A 6,728-nucleotide genomic window follows, 5' to 3' on the forward strand; every position below is an offset into this window, starting at 1 on the left:
CACGGCACCCCGACACTGACACGACACCCCGACCCCCGACACCTCCCGAAAAGGTGTTCTTTGGCCTTCCAGAGGCCGACGGGGTCATATATTTGTGAATTATTAGTTAGGTCATATATTTTTTGATTTTGTTATGAAAAACATCATATATAATTGTGTTGATCGGGTATATTTAAATGTGCAGTTGTTTCATCGCTGCGAGGTTTGGTGTTCGACGACCTCGCCGTGCGTTTGACGAGCTCTGCCCCTTCGTTTGTGGGTGAGCACAAATGACATGTCCTCCTCCCCCATTAATTATTTGCTCTGTTCCGGTGTTCGTGCCGATGAAACTTGATAGCTAGCTATATATGTGTCTTGAATCATCAGTATGCATAACCAATATGTGTCTCCCGTTTGCAAGTATGACAGTATTTGGACGCTTTCTACCCAAAGGCCATGTAATGCCTGCAAACCTGTACCAGTCGGACAAAATCCTCCATGCACTGAAGATGCCCTATGAGAAGATACATGCCTGTGAGAAAGGATGTGACTTATTTAGGCTTGACTATGCGGACTTGAACTATTGTCCCATTTGCAAATCTTCCAGGTATATTGTGGTAGACAACGGTATGGGTGAGAAGACACAGACCAAAATCCCCGTTAGTGTTCTTTGGTATATGCCAATCATACCAAGACTTCAACGTCTTTTCATGGTCAAAGAGACGGCCAGATAGATGACATGGCACAAAACAGGCAAAAGAACCGAACTAGATGCAGATGGGAATCTGATGATGGTACACACATCGAATGGTGTTGCGCGGAAAAGTTTGATGAATTACATGCTAACAAAGCAGCAGATCCGAGGCATCCTCGAGTCGGCATCAACACGGATGGGTTCAGTGTGTTTGGTATGACGACAGCCTAATACAGTTGTTGGCCCGTATTTGTCTTTCCACTCAATCTCCCCCCGGACAGATTATGCAAAGAAAGAACATTTTCCTGACGTTGATAATTCCAGGGCCCAACTATCCGGGGAAAAATATGAATGTGTACATGCAGCCGCTTAAGGATGAATTGCAAGAAGCATGGGATAATGGGTTCAAGACATACGATGCCTATAGCAAACGGAACTTCATAATGCGTGTCTGGTACATGTACTCGACGCATGACTTGCCGCGTATGCGCTATTCGTTGGCTGGTGTGTGCATGGAAGGTTCCCGTGCCCCACATGCAAGGGAGCTCTTGAGTTTCGTTGGCTTCAGGCCCGGTCGCAAGTTTTCTTGCTTCGACATGCATAGACAGTTCCTGGATCCTCACCATAAGTTCAGGAAAGACAAGAAGAACTTCATGAGAGGTAGAATTGTCAAAAACTCTGCACCACCTGCGTTGACAGGACAACAGACCCTGGATCAGTTAAACGCTCTCGAACCAGATCCACAACGTCCAGGGTACTTCAAGGGGTATAATTCTAAGCACGCCTGGACTCACAAAACATGCTTATGGGATCTGCCTTACTTCAAAGACCTCCTTTGCCCACACAACATCGACATGATGCACACTGAGAAGAATATCGCCGAGGCACTTTTTGGTACATTGTTCGGCATAGATGGGAAGTCAAAGGATAATACTAAGGCTAGAGTCGGTCTGGAGGCGCTATGTGATAGGCCGTTACAAAACATGAAAGAACCGAAAGGAAAGCAGAACTGGACGAAGCCAAAGGCATGGTTCAATCTTGGAAGGCTAGCTATGAGGGAAATTATCTTGTGGGTGAAAATGCAGTTGATGTTCCCCGATGGGTATGCAGTGAATCTAAAGAGGGGAGCGAGTCTTGATAAATTGAAGATATTTGGTCTCAAGAGTCATGATTGGCACATATGGATTGAGCGAGTAATGCCGGTGTGTTGCGTGGCTTCATCCCTGAGGATGAATGGCTAGTACTGGCAGAACTCAGCTATTTCTTCTGTGTTCTTTGTGTGAAAGAACTATCGCCTGGCGTGCTAGAAGAAATGGAAGAGTTGGCGCCGGAGTTGATCTGCAAGTTAGAGAAGATCTTTCCACCGGGCTTCTTTAATCCAATGCAGCATTTGATTTTGCATCTCCCGACCGAGGCAAGATTGGGGGGGCCCGTGCAAAATCGTTGGTGCTACCCAACTGAGAGGATGCAGAAGATGCTTCGAGAAAAATGTAAAAATAAATGAAGAATTGAAGCATCGATGGCTGAGGCATTCATCACCGAGGAGGCGACAAACTTCGTGACAGCACACTACAAAGCCAAAAAAGTCATTTGCATAATCCGAAGCCTCGGTACAATGCTGACGACCCTAAAAAGGGTGGATCCAACCTCAGCCTATTCAAAGGGAATCTCGCACCAGCCAGTGTTTCAAATCTAGTATCTTTGGATAACGAAGAATGGCAGACCATTTCGTTGTATATCTTCAACAACCTGATAGAAGTGCGGCCGTACACCGAGTAAGTTCTCGGTACATTGTTTCGCAACTTCTATTTCCTTTGAACTGCTCTTATTCCTGGATATTTCATACAGTCGATACATCGCCATATTCTCGTAAAGAGCGGTGATGCAAAAGGATTCCGTTGAAGAGTATGAGCTTCTCGCAAAGCAAGGAGGCGGCTATCCTGGTTTCATCTCTTGGTTCAAACAAATGGTAATTTCTATTAGACAATTTCATTTCATTCGCTAATTTGTGCGTAATGCAACAATCCTTTCATATTAAACTTGTAGGCTAATTTAGAGTCTATGGACGCCGAATTGAGACAAGTCGCTAATGGTTTTGACTATAAGGTCCGTTCATTTGACAAATACGACATCAACAGGTATCGCTTTCGTACCTATGGCAAAGAGCTATCTATGGCCGACCGAAAGTCTACAAATTGTTGTGTATCTGCTTTCGGCGAAGGAGGTACCGAGTATTATGGGAGAGTTGTAGCAATTTATGAACTTCTATTCTATGGTGAAAACCCACCGAATGTCGTAGTCTTCAAATGTTATTGGTTTCAGCCGAAGGAGACTAGGAGGACTCATGAACATATAGGGCTAGTTGAAATCAACCAAAGCACCCATTTAAATGTTCCTGATGTCTATATTACGGCTCAAAAGGCGACCCAAGTATTCTATCTACCGTGGGCCTGCCAAACTAATCCAAATCTGAAAGGTTGGGATGTCGTTTATGAAGTGCCGCCACGTGCTAGACTTTCTCCCCCAAAGGAAGAGGATTATGAACCTCACATTAACCCAGACACATATGAAGGAGAATTCTTCCAAGAGACACGTCTTTCCAAAAAGAGTTTCAAGAACCGCTATACTTCACCCCAAAACATTGAAGTAGACAGCGACAGTGAATCCGACATCACCCCAGAGGAGGAACAAGAAGAGCCGGAACAAGAAGAGGTTACTGCTGCGGATGACCTATCAATGCTTGACCGATTACATCAAGGTGGCCTTGCACATGTTGATGCCACTGAACCCTATGAGCCCATCATTGATTATAGTGATGATGATGATGATTATGCATTTATTGATGATACTGATCGAGATTATTAGTAGTGTCAGGTATTCAAATTTTTTATGTTGTACTTGATGATGATACACTTAAGTGATATACATATTATTATTCATGTCGGTATTTTTTTATGTTGTAGCTAATTTCGTTTATTCTTTGTCATGACAGGTGTTGAAAGATGGCGGGCGCTGGTTGGGAGCGCGCCGAGGCCCCTTCTTCGTCGGCGCGTGGTTTGAGGTCTTCCATTCCACACGTAGCTCTCTACCGAGCGTTGCTGGACAGTATGGCGACACCGCCGGGCCCTTCTTCGTCGACCGCGGTGCCCAGCAGGGGACGAGGTAAGAAGAAGAGAGGAGGTGGAGCACCTGGTCGCGGGAGAGGAGGTAGGGTGACTGCTACAGCGCCTTCCTCGCCGCCACCCCCAGCTGTTTCACCCGAGCACGTGACTGCTAGGGTGGACTCGTCCGAGGAGGAGGCTACACGGACTCTGGTCCACGAGCCTCCGGTCCACGGGTCTTCGACCCACGAGCCTCGGGTTGACGGGCCTTCGACCCATGAGAGTTCGGCCCACGAGACCCCTGAGGAGCACACGTCTGGATGGGGTACCTGGCCGGATCAGCCTGAGGAGCCGAGTGGCCATGCTGATGATGGCGGGGAGCCGACTGATATTGAGGAGGAGGGGGCACCGTCTGCCAGCGTGGTTGTACACGGCTCCCGTCCGTGCCGGTGACCCGCAAGCAAAGGTGGTTGATTTTCCCTGATGGGGAGAGGTAAGTGCATTTAATATTTTTGTACCTTCTGCATTCATGTTTCTTCAAATAACTAATGCGTTGGCCTTGTCATGCTGCAGGGGTTGGAACCACCATCATAGTGTCCGCCGGCTCAACTCCGTCCTTGGAGTTCTTTGTTGGCAAAACTTCCCGGGGTTTGTCACGTTGCCTGGTGAGGGTCGGCTTCCAGAGCTTGGATTGAGTTGGGAGCACTACTTGGCTGCCTCGGCCCCGCCGGGTGAGATTATCGATGGTGTCTTGTGCAAGATGAGGGCAGACGTGGTGATCAGAAAGTTCTGGGTAATTTCTCCTTTACACAATTACAAATCTTCAACTAGCTAGTTATTAATTGTACTAATCAATATTGTCTCATTTGATTGCAGACATTCTACAGGTGCGAGGAGGGATACAAGGAGGAAGCGGCAAATGTTATCGATAACGTCTGCAAGCGCCTACTATAGAACTTACGGCACGAGGCTCGGGTGCAGGCTGTTCGAGACTACTACGCCTCGCGTGGTATCAAGAAGACCAAGCCGGCGTGCCGCGAGAAGTTCTTGAGTAAGGAGCAGTACATGAAGGTAATTCTTAAGGCCTTGTACTTACTTCCTTCATTTAGTAATTCATAGCCGTAGTGCTCAAGTTTCTATCTGCTAACTTAGGCCCCTCCGAGATGGTGTGCGGATCAGATGGATTGTTGGGAGGTGTTGGTCAATGAGTGGTGCTCAAATGAATGGCTAGCCCTCCACAATGATGCCAAGGACAAACGTGCCCAAATGGAAGGTGTGCCACACCATCAAGGCAGCTCCAACTTATTTCAGTTCGGGCGGAACTGGGTATGTGGTTTGCTTCATGATTCATGCAATTCATTCATCATGCTAGCTTTAGCCCTTCAATTACTAATTAGCTTTGTTTCTCTCTTTCAGTTACCCTACAATAAGGCAGATAAGGTGCCAGAGGTGTACGACCTGTATGCCATGGCCCACACTGGCCCTTAGAAGAAAGTCAAGGCATTCTCTGCGTCTGACCTCGATGATCCAAAGAACTTCACCAACATCTCCTCCCATGACAAGCTCGTGCAATATAGAGATCAGGGGGAGGCGAGGAAAGGGGAGGACTTTAACCCGAGCCAGGGTCCCATTGATACAGAGCTACTGATGATATCTGGTGGCGGGAGGTCCCATGGCTCCATAGCCATAGGAGATGGACTTATCTATTGTCCTAGCACTCTCCCGGAGATCAAGGCGCCAGTCGAGCTCCGCTCCTGAGATAAGGCCTCGTGAACGGACAGTCCAACTCGCCTTCAAGGTTAGTTATACGTACTCAGCTATCTTTCTCCATTACATTGTGTGCGCTTCCATCAATGATTACAAATGGTCATGTGAGTGGTGTTGCAGGCTGCTATACAGAGTGAGAGAGATAGAACAGAGAAACTTCTGGTGGAGGCGGCAGAGAGGCAGCGAGAGTTGGAGGAGAGGACGACAAAGATGTTGGAGGAGGAGAGGGCACGGAATGACATGCAGGCAAGGGCCATGTACGAGCTCCTTGTGGTAAGTTTCTTCTGCAGATTAGCCAAAACATTCATGTAGTGTTTGTCTCATTACTAACTAGTATGACTGTGTTTGTCAAAACCAAATGTGCAATCTGTGTGTGAGAAGTCCGGTCAGACCGCTCCACCGATGCCAGTGATTGCTCCTGGGACCACAGTGAGTTTAATTTGAATGGACATTACTTGCTAGTCTTAACATTTGAGTGTCATCATGGTAACAAGACACTGGTAATGATCATTGGTGCAGCGTAACTCTAGACAAGCATCACACGATCCTTCTCTAGCTACCGGCATGAGCCAGCCCGCTCCTACACCTCCATGATCACAGTAAGTTTCTCTAGTGTTTTGCTTAACAAATGCATAAAGACATAGACTTAGCTTTATTTCCTCCAATATACTTACCATAATGACCTAGAGTTAGCTTATTTTCCTCCAAAATGACTTAATAAGCTTACTGACCTCCAAAACCATCCATTTTACCTAAGTTAGCTCTAAAACGATTTGTACGTAGCTTACTTATGTCAAAAATTGCATAGTTAGCTTAGTTAGCTCATAAACGATCCATTTTACCTAAGTTAGCTCTAAAATGACCCATTTTACCTTAGTTAGCTTATAAATGATCCAGTTTATCCAAGTTAGCTCTAAAATGACCCATTTTACCTAGATTAGCTCCTAAATGACCCATTTCACCTAAGTTAGCTAAAAACGATCCATTTCACCTTAGTTAGCTCAAAAACGATCCATTTCACCTTAGTTAGCTCATAAACGACCCATTTCAACTAAGTTAGCTCATAAATGATCCATTTCACCTAAGTTAGCTCAAAAACGATCCATTTCAACTTAGTTAGCTCAAAAATGATCCATTTCACCTTAGTTAGCTTATAAACGACCCATTTCAACTAAGTTAGCTCATAA

Source organism: Triticum dicoccoides, chromosome 6A (genome assembly GCF_002162155.2).
Source record: "Triticum dicoccoides isolate Atlit2015 ecotype Zavitan chromosome 6A, WEW_v2.0, whole genome shotgun sequence".
Taxonomy (NCBI): Eukaryota; Viridiplantae; Streptophyta; class Magnoliopsida; order Poales; family Poaceae; genus Triticum; species Triticum dicoccoides.